Below are 12,487 nucleotides of genomic sequence, written 5' to 3'. Positions count from 1 at the left end.
ATGAGGAAAACATGGCTGAAAAAAGGAAGAAAACATATAATTTTCACAGTGAATGGGAGGAAGAGTTCTTTTTTACCACTGTGAAAGTTTCATGCGTGTGTCTCATTTGAGGGGCAACTGTGGCAACGGCAAAGCGGCACAACGTGGAGAGACATTTCCGAACGTGTCACACAAGCTACCATGCTAACTACCCAAAGGGCAGCACACTGCAAGCGGAAAAGGCCCGCGAATTAAAGGCAGGTTTGAGCAAACAGCAGTCTTTTTTCACGAGACCGGTGAAAAACTCTCAAAAAGCAACCGAAGCCTCATTTAGAGCTTCACATTTCATGATTAAGAAAAAGAAGGCATTTTTAGACGGGGAGGTTTTCAAAGAAGCAATGATGATAATTGCAAAAACTGTGCTTAAAGACGAGAAATATGGAAACGATGTAATCTCCACTCTCTCTGATGTCCAGCTGGGGGCAACTACAATTGTTAGAAGAGTGTCGGCTATGTCCGGGAACTTGGCGGATCAGTTGGATCAGGATCTGGCAAAGTGCAGTTGGTTTAGCATCCAGTGTGACGAGTCCGTCGACAGCAGCAGTACAGCACAGCTGATGGTCTTTATCCGGATGGTATTTGATGGTTTCTCCACAAAAGAAGAACTTCTGACACTACTGCCGCTAAAGACAACTACGAAGGGAGTTGACATCTATAACGCGGTGAAGGAGTTTTTCGCGAAGAAAAAGGTACCGTTGGAAAAGCTGGTATCAGTGACTACCGACGGGGCTCCTGCTATGATGGGCCGACATACGGGATTCATCGCTCACTGTAAAGGTGACACAGAGTTCCCAAACTTCATGCATTACCACTGCATCATTCACCAGCAGGCGTTATGTGCAAAGGTGATCGGCTTCGAGCACGTCATGACTCCCGTCGTGAAAATCATAAACAGCATCCGCTCCAGAGCTAAACAGCACAGAACATTCAAGGTGCTATTGGAGGAGCTGTCAGCTGAATATGGTGACCTGCTACTACATACGGAAATCCGATGGCTCAGCAGGGGACGGATTTTGCTTCGTTTTTTGTCACTTTTGGGTGAAATCAAGGAGTTCATGCAATCCAAAGGGGAAGACACATCTCTGCTGGAGGACACTGAGTGGACACTTGACCTTGCGTTTTTAACAGACATTACTAGGAAACTGAACCATTTGAACTGTGAGCTGCAAGGCAAAGGTAAGACTGTTGCTGACATGATAAGTGCTTTAAATGGATTTAAAGCCCAGATGAACATTTTCTCTGTGCATTTACAGAGAAAAAAGGTGCTGCACTTTCCCTCTGTGCAGATGGTGCTGAAAGACAATGCTTCTGCATCTGAGACTTTTGACAAAGTTGCAGAAAAGTACACTCAAGTCATAAACCGACTTGGTCAAGAGTTTGAGAACAGGTTTAGTGACCTTGATCAGCTTGAGCCATGTGTCTCATTTGTTTCCAATCCTTTCATGAATGTGGACACAACATGCATTGCTGAGCAACTAAGTTCAATGTTCAGCTTGGATGCTGGACAGGTGGAAATCGAAATTGTAACATTGCAAAATGACGTCCACCTCATAGCCTATCTGGGCGCACCAAACTTTTGGTGCCTTGTTGACACAGAAAAGTACAGTGGTGTGTGCACAGCAGCTATGAAGGTTGCCAGCCTGTTTGGTTCAACCTATCTTTGTGAATCAGCCTTTTCTGACATGAACTTCATCAAGAACAAACACAGAACACGCCTCTCTGATGCACATCTGCAAGACTCACTCAGAGTTGCAGTGTCAAGTTATACCCCAGATTACAACACACTGGTGAACAGCCTGCAATGCCAGGTTTCCCACTAACAGACAAAGAAAGCCATATTAGATGTTCTCAGTGGCAACATTACAGTGTCATGTCAAAGTTGAATTTAATTATTGAAAAACAAATGTGTTTGTTAAGTGTAACATGTGACAATTTGCTTTAAAATGCTGCCAATTTGGTGAAAAGTTCTGTAAAATTTGAAAGTTGATTTTTTGTATGTTACATACATACAAAAATAATGTATGTAACAGTGCATGATTTGTTAAAATTTGTTAGTGGTAAGTGAAGATGTTGTAGAAGTGATCACTTCAAAATGTAAATACTTGCAGAGATATATAGAAATAAAGCGTTGCATATTGATATTTATGTTTCCTACCTTGTTTCCTACTTGCATTCTTTATAATTATGGTGAAAAATAATTAACATAATTAGTGTCCGTACATAAATGAATATCATTAATTATTAATGATAACACATAATTAAGTTAAACTGAGGAAATTTGTTATTTGAGAAGTGTGTGTCAAACTGGTAGCCCTTCACATTAATCGGTACCCAAGAAGTAGCTCTCACTTTCAAAAAGGTTGGTGACCCCTGCTTTAAAGCTTTCTTTACTTGGTTCATTTATGTCACAAGAAAATAAATTACAAAAAAATAAATAAATCAAAAGACAAATCAAATGGGTTAAGGCACTATATCTTTCATCTGTAATCTTCCGGACACCACGGTGCAAGTGACCCAGTAGCACAGTATCAACACTACCCAAACACGAACCTTACTGACGGCCTGAAACTGGGACAATCCTTCACGTTGCTCATTTTTTAACTCATGATCAGCCAGGACACGCATGCAGTGTACAGCAAATTTAAACATAAAAACAACAATCTAATGTAATTAATGTGGGCACACGGTAGTTTTAACTGATCTTCTTGACTCAAAGCAAAGAATGAAGCAAAAATAACTCAAAATATTCTGAATATTTTAAGCTTGAGAGTTCCGTTTTGATGAGAAGTTCCCAATATTATTTGCATTTTGCATCAAATCCATGTGTTTTTCTGCACTAAATCAAACACTCAAGGACAATAGACATTTCAGTATATTACATGATCAAAATCACAAGGAAAACTGTAGATTCTTGTCAAACAGAGTAATATGGACTCAGTGCCGCTTCAACACAGACTCATTATGCTTACTTGTATCACAGCCCTAATCTGAACAGAGAACCTGGGTCTTTATATTTAAGCTTTATTCCCACGGGTCTTGATAAAAAGTTCATCAGCAAAAGATTTTTAAGGAGCAGGGAGATAGTGAAGCACGTTATCCACTGCTGGATAAGCATCCACGGTCCACCACGCAGACTATTCAGTGACAATGGCGGTGAATTTAATAATGAAGAAATAAGAAGCATGGCGGAGAAATTTAACATTGAGGTTAAAACCACTACAGGGTATAGTCCATGGAGCAATGGCTTGCTTGAAAGGCACAATCAAATCCTTACTGAAATGTTACTGAAGGTAAAGAGAGACAATGAGTGTGACTGGAAAACTGCTCCGGACTGGGCTTTGATGGCAAAGAACTGTATACACAATGTACATGGCTACAGTCCCTATCAACTTGTCTTTGGACAAAATCCAAATCTTCAGTCCTTACTGACAGACCCCCAGCTTTGGAAACTGAAGTGCAGGGCTGTGCAGAGAGGTTTAAAGGGGCGGGTGCTCAAAGTTAAAAAGGGGCACATTGAGCCAGGCTGAATAACAACAACACACATTCATCAAGAATCTAATATGGGCAACAAGGCAAAGCAAATGTAGCTGATGCTTTACCTGATGGGTACAATGTTGCTGTTGAGGGGTTGCTGTGGATAGTGCTGGAGGGCAGGGCTGTGTTGATCTGAGACTGTAGACAGTAAAAAGTCCACAGGAGAGATGGTAGCTGATTAAACAAGTGTCATGAGATAATAACAAAATGCAAAGATTGGTGACAGCGCTTGGAACCATAAGGCAGTAAAAAACTGTGAGAAATAATTTAGGCTCTGCCTGTGAATCAGTCTTTGCTTCTCTTCTTCCTTCCATCCCATCATTTCATATATCACTCTCCACTTGCTGTCCATCTGAGAACAAGGCACAACTTGCTATTGCAATAAACTATAATTTAATTATCCACACCTAACTACTCTTGCACTTAATCTAAATGATGACAGAAAAATGTTATAGCCCTGCCTTTAGTAGCCTCACACAGCTCCTACTGTTTCCTCCTCATGTCCTTACCAGGCATGTCTGGACAATGTTATATCATGAGTAATATTTTTTTTTAAAAATCCATCTAAATAAAACACACACATGCACACACAGTGACATTTTAGACCTTCTTCAGAATACTGTATATACTATGGGCATCATGGTGCTGATCCAGAATCCTTACATTATTATTTATTACTAGAGCTACAATAATAAAGCAAAGAGGAGGGGGAAGTAATAAATATGAAATAATGTATTTATGATGATTCCATTTGTTTCACTATCCACTCTGTGCAGGGGCAAAGCTTATTACATTTTTAAACTGTAGAGATACAATCATTTTACTGCTGTAAAATCCAAATTTTGTCTTATTTAAAATATAAATCTAATATAACCTGCTTCTTAATGTATGTTCTTTAAAATACAGCGTGTGTTTTTTAAAATATTATTATAATGCATAATTATGTGGACATGCATATTAGATAGTTTTTAGTGAAATATAATCCCTCCAGAAAGGCAGGAAAAGCCCTGTAACTTACTTTAAAACTAAATATGTTCCCTAAAACGGTGGACAGAGCTACAGACCCATGACAGCCTTACACAGGTAGCCAGCAGCTATGACCAGCACTACTTGTGCAGTTAATAAAAGGACAGGTAATGTTTGTCACGCTGTTGCACACACAGCACGCTCGTTTGTTTCAGTTCGTCAGTTGCAACAAGACAGCTTACCAACGTGTACGTAATAAGCTAATACTCCTGGGTGCTACACACTACAGTGTGCGCTGTACACCTACTTACTGGTTTTGTCGCATCAGTCTGTGTCTCTGAGTTAACTTGTGTTTGCGATCATTGGTTAATAGTGATCATGTGACTGATGCAAGCCAGATCCTTTTATTTAGCAAAACTGTGATTAATAGTTAAATATTATTGTTGAGGGGCACAGACGGGACTCCGCACGCACACACACATTAAAAAATATATATATATATTTTTTTAAAAAGTTGCCTCAACAAAATGGCACCTTGGGCACCCATCAGGAAAGGGGCGGGTGCTCAAGCCCCTCTAGCCCCCCCCTCTACACGTGCCTGCTGAAGTGAGTACATGGATAGCCCAGCACATTACAACGTTGCATGCCATGAGATGGTAAATTTATTATTTAGTATTTATATAGCGCTTTACTAGTCCCTAAGGACCCCAAAGCGCTTTACATATCCAGTCATCCACCCATTCACGCACACATTCACACACATTCACACACTGGTGATGGCAGCTACATTGTAGCCACACCAACAGAGGCGAGGCTGCCAAACACTGACGCCACCGGGCCCTCTGACCACCACCAGTAGGCAACGGATGAAGTGTCTTGCCCAAGGACCCAACGAGATGAGCTTTTACAGAAGCTGAATGCTCTGAGAGGATACGAAGGGCCCTTCGCAAACAGCTGCGATCCATTAATGACAAATATGAAATGGGGGACAAAGTCTATTACAAAAGGACGGACTGTCATGAGTGGAAAGGTCCAGGGGTGGTCATTGGCCAAGATGGTGTAATAATATTTGTCAGGCATGGAGGAACCTATGTCAGAGTACACCAGTCTAGGCTCAGAAAAGTGGATGAACCACAATTGAACATGGAAGAAACTGAAGAGGAAAATCAGAGTAAAACAGATGAAAATCTTTTAAAGACCCCAGCAGCAGTACTTGGTGAGGAACACGATTTTGAAAATGAAAATGGGGAGATGGCACCAACTAACGATGAACCACTTGGCAGTACAGAAAATGAACTGCTCGGTACTGCAGAAAACAGCGAGTCCTCTGATCCAATACAACCTGGAGAAAAAGATCCCACACTGTCTCACTCAATCACAGATATAGAAGGATCAAAACTTAAAGTTGGACAAATAATTAAATACACAGACAAAGAAACAGGTCAAACATATGCTGGAAAAATAATCAGTCGAGCAGGAAAAGCCACTGGGAAAAACAGAAAGTGGTACAACATGGAGTACAGTGAGCCAGAGGAAATTGCTGGATCCATGGGTTCCATTAATGTGGAGCAAGTAAACAACCTTCATGTGACACTATCTAAGGATGCCAAGTCATGCACAGATAAAAACAGAGATGAAATATTAGTGGTGAAGGAAGACATCTATGGGCAGAAATCTGTGCCATCAGAAACTGAATTTGAATAAGTTAAATTTGAATTTGAATTGCTCGGATTGAATCGGAATTGTAACTTGAATAAATGCTTTTGAAAACTGAATTTGAATTAGTCTAATTTGAAATTGAATTTATGGTTTGAAAATGATCATCACTAAATTGAAATTGAATTTTAATTTGAAATTGAATTTATGGTTTGAAAATGATCATCACTAAATTGAAATTGAATTTTATATTTTGAAAATGAATTGATTTGCTTTGAAACTGCATTTTATCCTTTAAAAATTCAGCTCTCGAATAATTTCAGATTCACTTCTCACCATTCAGTTTCAGTTCTACAATTCAATTTCAGTTCCAAAATTCAGTTTTTTGGAACTTACATCCGGTTCCGGTTCAGACCTGACATCATGTGTGACATTTCCATCCTGGCATCAAGCACAAAACATGCTACCATTCAGACAATGCACTGCACAAACAAACTGATCAGAAAACTTAAATCAGAGGAGGTTACCCTGCGGTTTCAGTTCTTGGGTGAAAGCAAATCCCTCAAATTAGTGGTGTTTAGTGATTCCTCCATGGGCAACCTCTCAGACGGAGGCACACAAGGTGGACATTTTATCATGTTGATGGGAGAAGTAGGAAAGTTTTCGCCCATATGTTGGCAGTCAAAACGGATCAGCAGGGTGGCACGGAGTACACTAGCAGGAGAGACTTTGGCCCTTGTAGATGGGATCAACAGTGCTGTTTTTCTGGCTGCACTCTATTCTGAGCTCACCACTGGTGATGGTACACACAACATCTTGCCAATTGTCTGTGTAACAGACAACCATTCCCTTCTTGATGCTATCAAGTCCACAAAATCTGTAACTGAGAAGAGGCTTCGGCTCGACATCAGTAGCATCAAAGAACTTATGCACACAGGGACTATTCAGCACATCATATGGACATCTACTAAAGAGCAGCTTGCTAACTGCCTGACAAAAGTGGGAACATCAGCACTTGGACTGCTAAGAGCCCTGAGAGAAGGGGAATGGCAGCTAGAAAGCTGAAAGGACAAATGACAAAAAATAAAAATTAACACTCATAAAAATGTTTCTTTTAAACACTAGTTTGGAGTGTTATATTATGTTTAGCTGTTATATTGTTCAAAAAGAAAAAAAGGAAATTGTTCTAATCTGTTTTCCTTTAAAGAATGGTAAATGGCCTGCATTTGTATAGCACTTTACTCAGTCCCTAAGGACCCCAAAGCGCTTTACACTACATTCAGTCATTCACACACACATTCACACACTGGTGATGGCAAGCTACTTTGTAGCCACAGCTGCCCAACTGACAGAGGCGAGGCTGCCGGACACTGGCGCCACCGGGCCCTCTGACCACCACCAGTAGGCAAACATGGGGTTTGCCTACTGTACCTGTTAGCATCTTGCCCAAGGATATTTGGCATGCAGCCAGGAGGCAGCCTGGGATCGAACCACCAACCTTCTGATTAGTGGCTGACCTGCTCTGCCACCTGAGCTACAGCCACCCCGTGGGAAAAGGGGATATTGTTAAGATGTATCTGTCCCACTGTGCAAGTGTACAGTGAAGGGGGGCATGGCTACGTGTAGGCGGGAAGGGGACATAGAGGTTTCTGGGATGGGCAGTTCTTTTCCTCTTGTGTGTATGAATGAAAGAAGGTGACGATTAAAGTTGGAATTATCATACCAGTTGTGTGATTATTGGACTAACAACACAGACCCTCAGTCTTAAATACATGCTGAACATTTGTGGTTATATCCACATTCGCCTATTCACATAATTAACTGTGAGGGGACAACGTAGGGTTGTATATTTTCAAAAAAGATAAAGAATAAAATTATATTGCTTCTATTGATATTGTGTAACATTGCATACATAATCAATTTCATTCATAAACTCATGCTTGTGTACCTGCAGTGCTCAAAATCCTGGCCACATTCACTCAGATGTTACATTAAGGTTACAACTGCATATGTGGCATTAGTTTATGTGAACAGATGATTAAGAAATTCCTGAAGCAACAGCAGCTGCCCTTTTGCACATTTTGTTATGAGTCTGAGTAAAAAACAGCTTGAACAGTAAAACTGTTTTAATTTTAAAAGACGAAAAAACCTCTAAAATGTTTTGTTAGTTTCTTAAAAACTAAAATTCCTCTAAGCTGAGAAACGATTTGGATCAGTCGGTTTAGAAAAATAAAATAAAATAAAAAAGCTTGTAGTGTCTCAAATGTTTGCTTCGACTTATGAATGATCTTTATGTCATATCACTCAGCCATCATATCATCCAAACTATGATCTAGGATTTTAGTATTTTACTTGGTTGAGTAATTTAAACAGCCTTAGAGCACAGGATCAAATTAATTTAAAAAGCCATTCTCGGTATTGTGATGAATCTTATTACCCCCTTGCTTTGTGCTTTGATTCCTTTCGATCCTTCCTGTTATCCCAACCAGAACTCAGAGAGACTTCAAATCCCATGTGCCTGTAAAATAAATAGAAATATATATTTTTAGAACTATGTAGTTAAAGGTTTTTAGTCTTTTTAAAAAATATTTTCACATATCTGTGTTTATGTTTTTAGCTCCTATAACTGTGCCTTGCCTAGCCAGAGAACCAAACTGTCTTTCATTAAACAAACGAATTTAAATTAAAATAGTAATATTTAGACCCACACAGCATGCTCATCCAACTACTAATTTGGTTCTTAGTTGCTGAAGAAGATCCACATGTTAGAAAAAAAGAGTTATTCAGGAAAACGAAAATATTTCTGCTGCATACAGACTAAAATAAAATTTTCCTAACAGGAGTGTAAGGGATTTATGCTAACTTTATGCTAATGCTAAAATAAGATATTAAAGTTTAAGATAGGGTTTTCTTTTTTGGGGGGGTGGGGGGGGGGGGGGTCACCAAATATATTGTACACACTTTTTAAATATTTGAATTATTAAAAACAACATTTGTGAAATTACAGCAGTGTAATATCCTGCAAAATAATCGGCTAACTAAATCTGCAACCAGGTAACCGAACTTGCTAGCAAACCTGAGTAACTTGCTAAACATTATAGCTTATTAATCAAAACACAACAAAATTGTAAGAAAAAACAGGAGAAAGTCAATTCTTGTAGTCTTTCTAGTGTCCTAATGATTCATTCCAATCTTTTAGTAATATTTCCCTCAAAACAATTTTCAGAGTTACTCATCACTTATTGTAGCCACCTCACCTTTTCTGGCCGACTTTTGCTGGATCAGCGTTTGAATCATTAACTAGCAAGATGTGGTACTCCCTGTATGCAGAGAAATACAGTCTTCACCACAAAATTACACCACAGTGGTTAATAATAATCTCCATTCACATAAAAGCTGAGGGTGAGTTTAGCTCTTACTGTTTTAAATGTAAAAGTAGCTCCAGTCAGCTGAACCAAAGATGGAGGCAGTGTTGCCAACTCCTCAGTAAGGAAAATCGCTATTGGTTGTCCTAAAAGTCGCTAGAAGTCAAATGACGTCATTGTCTAATTTGCATAATTGGTCATGCTAATCTAATTGTAACCTATGTTGTTGGAGAGAGAAATAACATCATGGAAGAGACATAATGTGAGTAAAAAATGTCCTATGCATTTAGAGTTTATTTAGAACTACAACTTAAATTTCTTTTAGCAATTATTGTTTTTTTTAATGTCACAATTCCAACCCTGCTCCTTTACCCGGGCTTGGACCGGCAAAAGTGACCCGAAATAGGCACTGTGGTGATCACACCCACAAACTACACCCTTTTTGGCTCCTACCTCAAAGCACACTGTGTTCTGTTGATCTTATGTGCTGCACTAAATATTTAGTAGGCCTATTTACTGTTATATTCCCATATATCATTGTGATGTTGTTTATTCTATTACTCTTGTTCTCTTCTGCTTGTTTTCCTTTTTCTTTCTCAACAGGTGATCCAGGTGATCAATATATGCATTTTCTTTTTCTTTTCTTTTTTTTTCTGCCCATTCTGTTGGTTTTTGTTTTTTTCCCTTCTCCCCCGTTCCTCTTCTCAGCTGTTTCTCTTTCCCTCTTTCTTTCTCCCCTTCTTTCCCCCAGTCAAGTCTGTCCCGTATTCAGCAAGTGAAAATAAAATAAACAATAAAAGGTGAATCAAATAGACCATTATGGCAAGGCTGGGATGGTCAATTTGGTAAAGTAAATCCGTTGGGCATCTTTCTTTGCCTTTAGACAATAATTCTGATGGCAAAAGAGCCAAATGGGACAGGCAAAAAAAAAAAAAAACTGACTAGGTTACTTTTAAACATATAACACTGTCAAAAGTGTTAATTTAACACTCAGAGGTGTGGACCCATATAGACACTCTCTAGTGTTAATTTAACACTGGAGATTTTGCTGTAAACCTTGTGATCCACAAAACAGCATAAGAGTAAAAGAGTAAAAGAAGAACTTACAGCACCCGCTGCTTGTTAAGAGTAAAAGCAATACGCGCTTTCACGTCTTTTTTTAGCGACTTTTTTTTTTAAAAAGGGGTCTGAAAACTCGCTAAATATAGTGACAAAGTCGCTAAGTTCGCAACACTGGAAGGAGGGAACTTGGTTGGAGCAGAGGAAGGCAAACTGGCTAAAGCAGGAAGGAGGGGTTTCTGGTAGTGATGTGCGGATTGATCCTGAAATATCGATTCCTCCGATACCAGTCATTTATGTTCTAGAATCGATTCTCACATTAAAATATTGATATTTTTAGTAATTAAGGGTTAATTTGTAGTTTATCATTTACAGCAACACAGTGGAAAGAAACTATAACATTCGGATTGTCTACATTCAAAGAAACTACTTCCTCTTCCGCCTTTCATAATCATGTGCGAAATACGGCTGTATAAATGTCTCGCAGCCCCTTGGTGCGCGCACTCACAACAATGGCTGAGCGTAATTGTGCGGACGTATTTTACCTTCACAAACAGCTGAGACATGGTTTGCGATACATGTGGCAAAAAAGTGCTCCAAGAGTGAGGTGTTGTGGCTATACTTTCCCAACCTTGAGACCTCAGAATTAGGGAGACATTCAAAAGGGCTGTTGGGGGGGGGGGGTGATAAATACATTTTACAGGGTTTATTTATCGGATAAAATACGTTAAATGTCACCGTTATTATTGGCCGGCCCGGAAACAGCGGGGGTGTGCAAATTCAGAGGCTGCTTCCACTTGAGGACCCGCACTTCGCGGTCTAAAGAAAGCCGGGTAGTATGTCATGAGCTCCCTCGGTGGAGTGAAAATATAACCGGGCACTGACGTAAACTCTCGACCGTCTCACACTTTCTTTAATTAGTTTTCTGTTTGATGTTTATTCAGCTGTGTGAAAACCCCAGAGGAACCCTCCGGAGGGATTAATAAAGTTAAATTTAATTTAATCTAGTCGAATAACTTTAGTCTCAGCCAAACCGATTTACTCACGAACAAATAAAACACTGATAAAGCCAAACAATAACATTTTTAAGTTATCAAAGTGACTTATATATCATCTTTAACCCGAATAGGGAAAGACCGGGGGGGGGGGGGGGGGGGGGGGGTTGAAAACGATGTGTCGATGGGATCAGATATTTGAAGTTTATACAGCTACATTCTCACCTCAAAATATTGTAACGATGTTTAAGTGTTATTGGACAGTGACATGTTGGTTATCCCTGCACACTGTTGTTGTTCCTTTAAGATTCATGTTTGGTTGTGCTGCAGGAAGTAGTGAGGGGGGTGTACAGGAAGAGGTGGGGGGACCTGGTTGTTCTGTGTGTGTGCCAGACTGAAGAGAGGTGTAGTACGAGGGCGCTCTCCCCTGAGTTAGCAACCCGCTTGCTTATGTGCCGAATAAACGGACAAACTGAGACCCAACCGTCTGGTTCTTGTGAATGTTACATTGGTGTCAGAAGTGAAGAAAGAAAAAAGAACCCCAGAACGCCCGACGCCCTGTTGCTGGCGACACTTGCCGTTACGAGACGAGGATGTTGCCGGGCAGGATTAAGAAGGAGACGGAGGAGAGGGAGGTTCGTCCGCGCTCGCCCGCCCATGGAGTGAGGGAAACGGCGCTGCGGCTGTCTGCCGAGGCTGGATTTTCTCCAGGTTCGACTTGGCTCGGAAACTGTTCGCACAGCGGCCGCGATTCCGGCGGGAAGGAGTCGACCTCGCTTGGCGCGCCGTCACGTGATGTAAACAAACATGACGGCGCCCAGCAAGCTGCAGCGAATATAAAAACGCCTAAGTTCAGCGGCAAGACGCCATGGG

The sequence above is a fragment of the Rhamphochromis sp. 'chilingali' genome, assembly GCF_963969265.1.
Source record: "Rhamphochromis sp. 'chilingali' genome assembly, chromosome: 15".
Lineage (NCBI taxonomy): Eukaryota > Metazoa > Chordata > Actinopteri > Cichliformes > Cichlidae > Rhamphochromis > Rhamphochromis sp. 'chilingali'.
This window is presented reverse-complemented; position numbering follows the sequence as displayed.